Here is an 11,139-nt window from a genome sequence, read left to right on the forward strand (position 1 = left end):
TCCTTTGTGTGGTTACTAATCCTGGGATAAGTTATCCCAAGATTAAAAAATTAAAAATGGTACTAGAATAACTTATAACTACCAGAAGGTAGAATAGTAATCACAGGATAAGTTATCCAGGATAAAATAGTGAAATTGACAATTTCAAGATTAATACAACACACCAAATAATCAATAAGAAGTAATACCAAGATAACTAATCTCAGCATAACTAATCCCACTATAACTAATTCTAACATAACTAATCCCATCATAACTTGTCTTCGAACCTAACGACCCCTAAGTGAATCGGTAAGAAGTTATGAGGATGACGCGAACAAATCGAGAATTATTGATGAGATGAACATCATACATGAAGGCATATAAGCAAGATTTTAGCAGAATTAATATAAAAGGACAAATATAGACTCACCTAGGAACTACAGATGAGAATTTAACAACCGTGAGAAGAAGAAAAGTGTAAAGGTACTATAGGAACTCACTCTGCAGATTATATATATGGCATGGTGTTTACAAGGCAGTCATTTTCTTTCTGAAGTAATTTCAAAGAGAACAGATGATAGATGATTTTAGCCTATGAAGTTTGTTCAGAGTGGATGGTTGATTGTTTCGGGGCAAGATAGCAAGTGAATAAAAATGGCGCACTTGTCACTTGGATTTGGTGGAGATTTCGTACTGTAATTTGCAACAGATCGACGTTCCTTTCTTTTTTCCTAGTGTTAAGTCTATATATGACTTATATTTAATAATTGTAATAAACAAAGTTTGTCTTAATGGATGTTACAAATTGGTTCTCTCTTTTTCATTAGGGTTACTGTCTCCGTACAAATATATATGTATCATTAAAATCGCACAAATAGTAAAGTAAAGAAAGATGAGAGAGATCACTTTAATTATCAACAGGACTGCTTGCTCTCTCTTATAATTGTGAGATGCTGTCTTACACGTCTCGTATGTAGCTCTGCTCAAGTCCGAAGGGTTATTTGTGTCACGACCCAAAATCTCACTTGTCGTGATGACGACTATCTCAATACTAGACAAGCCGAAAATTTTAATGAACCACAATTTCTCTTAAGTTTGAAAATATAATATTTCAATAAAATTCTTAAATCCTACAATTACTGATGCAACCACTCCCAAAACCTGGTGTCACTGAGTACATGAGTATCTAATATAAGTACAAGTCTGAAAAATACGGTCTATAATAGTCTGAGACCAAATACAGTAAACAAGGAGGTAGAGAAGGAGAGACAAGGCCTGTGGAACTCGGCACCTACCTCAAAATTTCCTAAAAATCAACTGCACAAAATGATCAGCACCCGCTATATTCAGGAACACCTGGATGTGCACACGAAGTGCAGGGTGTAGTATGAGTACAACCAACTCAGCAAGTAACAATAATAACTAAGGAACTGAAGATAATGTCGAGTTACACAGTCATAGTTCACTTTTAGTAGTTCCAGCAAAGAATAGACATGCCTTCAAATCCGGCAGTTTAAGTCAAATCAATTTATACAGTTCAATTTCAAGTAATCCGGATATAAATTCTTTCAGAGATTTCACAAACAAAGACATATGGCAACCAAGTGCAACAACAAATGCAAAGCAAGTACAGCCTCTCAGGTAACAGTCACTCAGCTCATCACAACAGCTCAACCACTCGGCTCTCAGCCCTCAGCACTCACACTCAATGGGTACGCGTGTTCAGTGGAGGTGTGTACAGACTCCAGGGAGGCTCCTACAGCCCAAGCGCCATAATCTGCACAGACAACTCACGTGCTGCACGAACAACTCACGTGCTATAATATCCTGCACGGACAACTCACGTGCCATAATATTCTTACCTCACCGACAGGCCATCGGCCTTACTCAGTACTCCCTCTCAAGTCTCTCGGGCTCTCAGAAATCACAAGATCAGCCCAAACAAAGATAATCATAGTATATCAACAAATATCCAAAAAGACTGAGGTATAATACGCAAGAAAAATCATGACTGATTACAAGACAGCAATTAACAAATAATTCAACAAGTACGCGACCTCTACGGGTCTCAACAGTACTATAACATAGCCTAAGCATGATTTCTAACATGATTTACAGTCAAATTTTATCAACACATAGAGAGCATATAACTAACAACAAATTATTTAACTTTACAGTTTTCCGGTACGAACCAAGTCGCAATCCCTTCGGTGCACGCCTACACACCCGTCACCTAGCATGTGCGTCACCTCCAAAATAATCACATGATATCAAAATTCGGGATTTCATACCCTCAGGACCAGATTTATAATTGTTACTTACCTCAACCCGTGTAATTATTTATTCCGCTATGCCCTTGCCACAAGAATTGGCCTCTGAAAGCCTCGTATCTAGCCACAATCAATTCAAATCAGTCAATACAAATTATTGTAATTAATTCCATAAGGAAATACTATTTTTTCCAATAAAATCCGAATTTAACACAGAAATCGCCCGTAGAGCTCACATCTCGGAACCCAACAAAAGTTATAGAATATGAACGCCCATCCAACCACGAGTCCAACCATATAATTTTCACCAAAATCCGACATCAACTCGACCCTTAAATCGTCAATTAATGTCTATGAAGATTTCTACCATTTTCAACTCAATCCTTACCCATTTGAACTTAACAAATCCTTCCACAACCTTATTCGTATGTATACATAATACTCTTACACCCAAGAATCATACTATTAATCATCCATCTTTATTCCAAACCCGAAATTGAAGAATTGAGGAAAGAAATTCTTACCTCTTTGAAGCCCTAGCAAGATCCTTGTGAAATTTTCAAACCTTGAACAAGAATTGATGGATAAATGACTAAGTATTCACTTTCTCTCTCTAAAATATCAGCTTTTGGCTCAAAAATGAGCTTCAAGAGCTATAAATCGAAGTTGGGTCGGGTCAAAAATTAAAAAAAATGGAAGCTCCGACGCAGTTATGGGATCGCATAACAGGTATGCGGTCCATATATCCGCCGCATAAATTGGCCTCCAAAACTGGGTATTACTGACCCGGTCTGCGGTCATTATGCGGCCTGTATACTTGTTTTGCGGCCGCATAATGCACCGCAAAATAGGTCTGCGGTCGCATAGTGCACCGCAGATTTTTCTCAAATCTTGCCCCTCTCCTGATCCACTTTGCGACCATTATGCGGTCCGCAAAGTGATTCTGCGACCGCATAGTGGTTGCAGAAATGACCATTTTCCGATAAAATTTTCCTTTACACATTGGTGCATTATTCAACCCAAACAGTTCGAGCCGCGGCACCACCAAACCTTAATTTTCTTAGCAAAATTTCTCTGGGGTCGTTACACATAAGTTAACATCCGATCAACCTTTTCAACTTAAATTCTAAACCTTGGAACTAAGCGCTCTAAATCATTTCAAAAACTCACCGAACCCAAACCAATTACCCCCAGCAAGTCACATAACAAATGTAAAGCATAAATTAAACAGTAAATGGAAAAACAAGGCTATAATACTCAAAACGACCGATCAGATCGTTACAGTTTGATTCACGACTAGTTATACAGACATTATAATGTAGGAATTTTTATTAGGCTGAATAATAATATGAGGATTTTTATGCGGTGGATAATAATTAATATAAGTATTGTCATGTGAGGGTTGCTTGCTTTAAGAGCTTGTTACTCTCATGCATGTGTTGCTAATGTGTAATTTTTTTCCACATTGTATCTCTCATAAATTACTACATCCAGGCCCCGCTCCAACCTTACATGGAGTAAGGCTTGTGTCTTAGGCCCCCAAATTTAGGGGACCCCATAGGTTCATTGGTACTTAAAAAATAATATTTAATATTTTTAATACAAAACTAAAGTTTTTAATATGAAGGAAAGAAATTTTTTTAGATATATAAATAAAATAATAATTTGACTTACTTAAAAATGGGTAGATGAATAGTTTTAATAACTTTTAGTTTTTAATTTTTTACTCCTTCATTAAAAAATTTGCTTTCTCTTCCTTAATTTGTCCAAATCAATCTTTTTTGTGTCCAATCACTTCATATTTCAAAAAACTCTACATATATTTTGTGTTTCTCTTTGATATTCTTACTCACTTCTTTCTCCAAGATTTCATTACTCATGCCTCCTTTCTCCAAGATTTCACTAGTTTAAGTATTTAGCAATACTTTTAAGCTTCCAATAGTTCTATACTTCTATTGCTTTGAAAAATCTTATCTAAGATCAAGAATATCTCAAGCAAGATTAAATAAGTTGGCTATATTATCAATCGAGCAAGAATTATTAGAGAAAATCAATTATAAAAAAGATTATTAAATACTATATATCTCAAAAAGTTAAAAAAATAGACTTCAAATAAAAACATATCATATAACTTTCTTTTAAAAATTTAGGCCTCATATTAAACTTTAATTTTAGGCTCTGTATGTGTTTGAGCCGCCCTTGACGACATCACATAACCTATGCCGATACTAACAATGTTGATTCTAATGATGCCAACCTAAAATTGTATTAAGTTATGTCACAAATAATTTTTTATATGACCAATAAAATATTAGGAATTCTAATGCGATAAATCAAACGATAATAAGTGTATAAAAGTTGTGCACTTGTTACTTGGTACTGTGCTTTATTTTATAGGGAAAAAGTTTCTCCCGCACTTTTGGTCGTTGGCGGGGCTTTCGTATTGTAATTTGCAACATATCGACATTCTTTTCTTCTTTATTCATAAGATATGCCACCTAACCTTGCGGGGCCATCCCATTTTCTCTTCTTTTTCTTTTACTTCAGAATATGGCTGTCCAACGGGACGGGACGAGACGATATTTAGCCGGGACGGAACGAAATGGGACGAGACAAACGGGACGAAACGGTAGGCCCATCCCGTCCCGCTAACAAACGGGATGGGACGGGACGAGACGGGACGGGTTCGCGGGCCTTAAGTGCCGCTTTTAAAAAAAAAATATTTAAGCATTGAGTTTGGCAACGGATATTCTTTTGACAATGACTAAGTTTTTAAAGTTTGCAACATCTAGTTTTTTGACTTATTTAATAAACTTAAAAATTAAACGAAAATTAGAAAACTAAATAAAGAATTATAAAATATTAAAACAAAAGACTTGTAATGAAATATTCTAGCAATCTATATCCCTTTACCACAACCTTATATGCATTTATCAAATATATATATATAATTGAAGGCCATAAGAGAGGTGATGTGGCACTTTATTAGGCTAGAATTCGTATTTATCTTTTACCTCCATTTTTTTGGCTTTTCCCCCTTTATTTTTTATTTTAATTTAATTTTAATGTGATATTTTAAAAGTCCAAAAGTCACCTCATTAATTCTCTATATAATTGCACTTGTTCAGACTACTAAAATCCTAAAAGTCACTATTAGATAAACAACGTTACTCTATAAGAATTAAAGTAATAATTATTACTTCAAACGTTTCATGTAACGGAAGTACCGATTCATGAAGTGATTATCTAACCCACTGTTTCGTTAACTGATGGCTCTATGCCTATTCTTCACTGATCTCATTTACGACAACAAAACAAAGAGATTTATGGCTTTGGGATTCTATCCTGAATGAGAAAGCAAGAGTTTCAAATGCTAAATATATGAATGTATTTTCCTCATCTTTTGTTTCTTTTTCCTTTTTACCCATGTGTTGTACGATTACATCAAAAATATTTCTTTAGAAACTCAAGTTTTATTTTGTGAATTACACTCCTAATACTTCCTTACTAATGCAGGAAATCACCACAAATTGTGATGAGTAAAATAAATTGCTTAATTATCAGCCTTATCAAGTCAATAACATTAACCTCTTTGTTGCCGCATATCGCAAAGTTAAGACCAAAACCATGAGATAATGAAAGCCAGGATCCACACTCACAAGAGATGAAGGATTGGATATAGAATAGACATCAAATAGTGAGAATAAAGAGCTGATACCTCAAAATAGTAGGTTGAAAATTCATTATCAAAACGATTTTTGTCAAATTACCTGAAAAATTAATTCACCGGTTCTTTCTGATTCGTCATCATCGGTTGTGCAGGCAAGTTTGAGACAAAAATTATAATCTTTGAAGTAGTGCGAGTGTGCGACCAAAGTCTGAAAAGAGATACATTCAATTTGCATTTGTTATATGCTTCGCCTCATACAACCAGTATTTCTAACTGCTGGAGCAAAGCCTTTAATATTAAACTCCACGAGATATGTAATTTCAGAATAATAGAAAGCGAGTAGTATTTTTGTTATTTATCCTTGTGATTTTATGTGTAGTTTATTTCTTTTTCTTGGACTAGGGAGGAAAGGAGGTAAATTGCATAACAGGTATCAATATTTATTCCACTCGTATGTTAAAACCAGTACAATATATATATATATATATATATATATATATATATATAAAATTGAGGGGCCTAACGTCGGTGACGTGGCTCTCCCATCTACAAGAAAATCCTCTTTCCTGCCTCTATGATTTCTTGCCCTTTTTAAAACGCAATTTTCACCTCAAAATACACCAAATCGTTTCACATGAACACCGATTCTGTAATCTCTTGCAAATTATCAGTACTTCCCCATCTACTCAACATTCTCTCATAACGGTTGTATGGCAACGATTTGCTACTCCCTTTTCCCCTAATTACTCCCTTTCTATATCTTCCAATTTTCCTGTGCTTCTCCATCTTTTCAATCGCCCTCTCTACCTTCTTTGTTCTATAATTTTTATTTGAAACAATATCTCTAATTCCCTGATAATGTATTCATTATTTACCCACAGCATACTTACTTTACAAATCAATAACTATTCGACAAAAAACAAAATCAGGAATCACAAACTGCTTCGATGCACCCAACAAATTTCGGTATGTAATCCTTTTCAAAGAATTTTTTCCGATTATGCTTACCAGTTATTCTCATGGTTTATTTGATTAATCTAATTGTATTTTAAAAAAAATTATGTTTGATGCACCTAGAGTTTGTGCGCTCAATTAATATAGGTATGGATGCACAAGGAATACGAGGACAAATAAACTTGTCCGCTCAACAAATATAGGTGTTGACGTACAAGGAATACGAACAGAAAATGCCATTACGAGATTGTGGTACTTTTCTAATATTCTTCGCCACTCAGATTTTCGCGCAGTTCAGATACACTGGTCTAAATATTTTGAACTACTATTATCATATATTCCCCTATTGTATCACTAGGGTGTTAGGATTCGACAACAATGTCTTTCAATTAATGTTATAGTTTAGGTCATAATTTTCAATCTTCTCTACGTTATTGTTTTCTATTTGAAGAGACATATGCATATAACATTGGTTCAACAATGTAGTGATCATGAAAAAAAAACCCACCAAAATATGATCATCAAATGAAGGGGATATGTAAAATAATCGCCTATAATGTATCTTTGCTATTTAATCTCTAAAAACTTTGACGTATGTATAACCAAATGTTAAATTCATCAAAATATAGTATTGAATTTGAGAAGCAAGCAAGTGCAAATAAGATGATATAAACAGACATGAAATGTGCTGGTGAGGACTATAGATGCTCAACTTATTGAGGTTTACAGACAAAGAAGAAATCAATAGAGGTTTTCACCTCTAACCACTTTCTTAGAAAGTTTCTCAACTAAATCATAGTGCCAGTATCACCATAGTATATATGGCATATATATACTGCTACTGGAATTTCTTCATGTAGTTACAGCTTTATAACATTTTCTTGTGCTTTTTTCCTTCTCTTTGGTTTGTTATTATATCTCTTTTAATGCTTCAAACCATATGTACTGCAGTTTCATTGCTTGCAACTGAGCCTTTAAGTTAATTGTTCTTCTTCTCATTTGTAAGGTATGTCTGTTCATACCATCCTTCATTCCCGGCTTTCATGCTTCATTTGAATTTACTTATTTTTCTCGATCATATAAATTGAGTACTCCATTGTTAACCTTCTTAATTTTTTAATCTTTTAGCAGTTTAATGTTGTTTATAATTTTTGTGCACAAAAGCATAGTACTTAGGTAATGTACAACTATGGCAGGCAAACCAAAAATTCAAGAGTTTTTCCTGCTCTCTTACGAGATTGAACACACATTGACATTCGGCAATGTCAATAGCTTAACATTTTTGGAGTATTTAGTGAATATTATATAATGTTTGCATTTTGAATGAGTTTTGGCATAAAGCAAGAGAAATCTTGATCCTTTGATTTTCTTTTAAGCTTTTCTTTTATTTTTTTGGCCCTTCTGCTTTAATTGCTTCTCGCGTATGGTATGAATCATGACTAGAAAAAAGGATGCGACAGCTTTGCTCTGGGAAAAGGCTGCAGGAGTTTTACTTCAACAAGTCCACGAGAGATTTCTGGACAAGGCTTGGAGTACTGCTCCAACTTAAATAAGGTAGGTGCCGTTCTAACACTCCAAAATTTATTATTTGGCTATATTATTTACCTGAATAATATTTCTTTGTCTGATTGTATTGGGTGTGAGAAGTTTTGAGGTTATCAAAATTAGGAGTTAAGGTATGTGTTATGTTGATAAGAATACCATATCTTTCCTTCAATCATGATTACATAACTTAACAAAGAGAGAAGCTAATGGCCTCCAGGTGTATTCAGTAATAATGATAACCTCAAAAAATTTCCTTATGTAATTGTAATGTGCATTAATTTTCAATTCATACATTTGTGTATAAGTTGATTGATAGATGGAGAGACATCAATGGCTTCTTTTTCTGGTACATGTCTAAAGCCTACGCTTATGGTGATTGCCGGAATATATGATATAGTTGAGGCGGGGACGAAAGGCAATGAAAGTTTTGCATCGGAACATAGTCATTGTCGCAAAGTACGGAAAGGAGAATCATTGGACTCTCAATAATGTTCTATATCCATGCCTAATAGGACAACTTTATGAAGGTAAATATGTAATCTTTGTGTTGAATTCCAATAACTAACAAGATTAAAATCGGGGGATATGAAGCATAACATAGTTTGGTTAGATCATTGGCAGGAAGTTGGGGTATTCAAAGACCAATTTCTTGAATTATAATAGTAGCTGATTGTATTTCTAACTCTGAGTTTCATCTTCAGTTTAGACGGAACTTTAATGATTGGGAGCTGGAGAATATTAGTATTTTGCTAGAAAATTTACAATATGTGGCGCTAGATGAAAACAAGACAGATTTTCAGATTTAGTTAGCACATAAATCTGAACTTTCTTTGTTAGTATCTGCTTATGTATTATTTTTGAAGTAGGTTAAGGGTTGGTAGGATGAAGGGCCATGAAAATTGATTTGGAAGTCAAATGTTCCTCCTAAAGTTTTCAATCTGTTTGGCGTAAGCTGAGTATTGCCACAAGATATCAGCAATTATTATTATGCAGGTTTGGAGAGAAAGTGGACAACAGAGGCAGATTGATATGAAATTTATTTCTGTGTGCATCATTTTTAATACATGGCTTGAAAGAAACAAGAGGTATTTTGAAGAGAAAGCTGAGCACAATTCTTTTTTAAAAGTTTAAATGCTTGCAAAATTGTACTTTTGTAGCAAAGGAAACATATTAGATAGTATGATGTAGTTTTTGGATTTTTGAGTCTATTGTTGTCATTGTACTCCTTTATACTAGATTTCATAACATCTTGGTACTGACAATAATATTACCATTACCTTATTTAGAGAAAGCATAAAACCAACCAATCCCTAATTTTTTTTATACGTATAGGCACAATAATACTTTAAATCTCTTTGCTCACCTATCTTTGTTATGCCCTTGAATTTTTTGAGTTACCTTCTTTTGTATTACGTAGAAGCTAAGTTAGTGAGGCAGAAAGAAAAGGGAAACCTGGCATTTAAAAAAATAGAGAGGAAAGGAAGTAAAAAAACATAAAAATTATTTCTAAGAAAAAGAGGGAAAAGGTACCTTTTCACCTATATATGTTAATACAAGAAGGGTCAAGTACCTATATTAAGACAAAAAAATTCTCAAGTAGTGAAAACTAGAGAAAAATTTAAAATTAAGTATCGATAATAAAATGGATTAAAAATTGAAATCTAATATATTGGGATTTGAAGACCAATTATTTTATAAGTATTGACTTGCCATTATTTTTATTTTTTGTATATTAGAAAAAAGACCATGAGTAAGCTTAATGAGGTCGGTCAATCACTGCACGAAGCGCGATCAAATTTTCTAGTTATAAATATATAATAGAGTTATAATTTATTTAATATAATTTTAATCCATTAAGTAACTAAGTAAGAGTGTAAGACAATTCATAAAATAAATTCAACGCTTAGAGTCTTTTATTTTATTAATAGAACTTTCAAATCTCACATACAAATATAATTTTTTTGAAAAGCACCTAATCTACGCAGACACCTTCTAGGAAGGGTTCTGTTTGAACTAGGCCTCTTAGTAGCCAATTACAAATTATCATACTAATATTTGTAAGCTCCTATATAACTTCGTTGTAACTTATCTATAATTTCTATCGGACATTGTTCTGGAATTGGCAATGTTGATTGATGTTCCATGAGTTCCATGTCGTCATCGCTCCCAGTGCTAAGTATCTCATTGTATTCTTCTTCTTCCCTAGTGGTTAATTTTTCAAAACCAAGATTTCTTCTTTCTGAATTAATCCAATCTCTGAATAATACGGAAATCTCTAGGTTGTCCTTCGCTAATGAATGTCTTGATCTTCGATTTGAAATCTTTCCGCGCTAAAAGTACTCTCCGATGCTACTGATGATGCTTGAATAGCAAAAATATCTCGGGCCATTATTGAAAGTATTGGAAAAGCCTTGCCACGCTCCCTCCACCATGCCAAAAGTTATTCGTTGCCTTCTTCGTCTTTAATACTTTCCAATCCTTGATTAAGATAAGAATCAAGTTCATCATCAATAGAGGAATCAAAACCTGTTATATCATCCATATCTTCCCATAGAACTTCTACTCTAGACTTAGAAGTAGAAGGAGCAGTTTCACCACCTGTTGTTTCCATAGATTTATATTTATCAAACATTGATCTAACATAAGAATATATGTTAGCTTGGCATTCTTCGAGAGATAGTTTTTCATTTTCTTGAATTGCTAAAATCTCATAAATTT

At 33.9% G+C, this 11,139-nt stretch overlaps 1 long non-coding RNA gene across 4 annotated transcripts; it reads left to right on the plus strand.

Annotated features, from left to right (window-relative positions):
- Window positions 1-6,445: 6,445 nt before the first annotated feature.
- On the plus strand, window positions 6,446-9,702 carry LOC104097399 (uncharacterized). Of its 4 annotated transcripts, none has more exons than XR_011410920.1 (5): window positions 6,446-6,888; window positions 7,024-7,128; window positions 7,828-8,430; window positions 8,727-8,948; window positions 9,288-9,702. It is a non-coding gene; the product is annotated as an uncharacterized lncRNA (long non-coding RNA). The 4 variants fall into 4 exon arrangements; XR_011410919.1 differs by having other exon boundaries at window positions 7,828-7,882; window positions 8,320-8,430; window positions 8,727-9,702; XR_011410921.1 differs by having other exon boundaries at window positions 7,000-7,128; window positions 8,727-9,702.
- Window positions 9,703-11,139: the final 1,437 nt, after the last annotated feature.

Source organism: Nicotiana tomentosiformis, chromosome 9 (genome assembly GCF_000390325.3).
Source record: "Nicotiana tomentosiformis chromosome 9, ASM39032v3, whole genome shotgun sequence".
Classification (NCBI taxonomy): domain Eukaryota; kingdom Viridiplantae; phylum Streptophyta; class Magnoliopsida; order Solanales; family Solanaceae; genus Nicotiana; species Nicotiana tomentosiformis.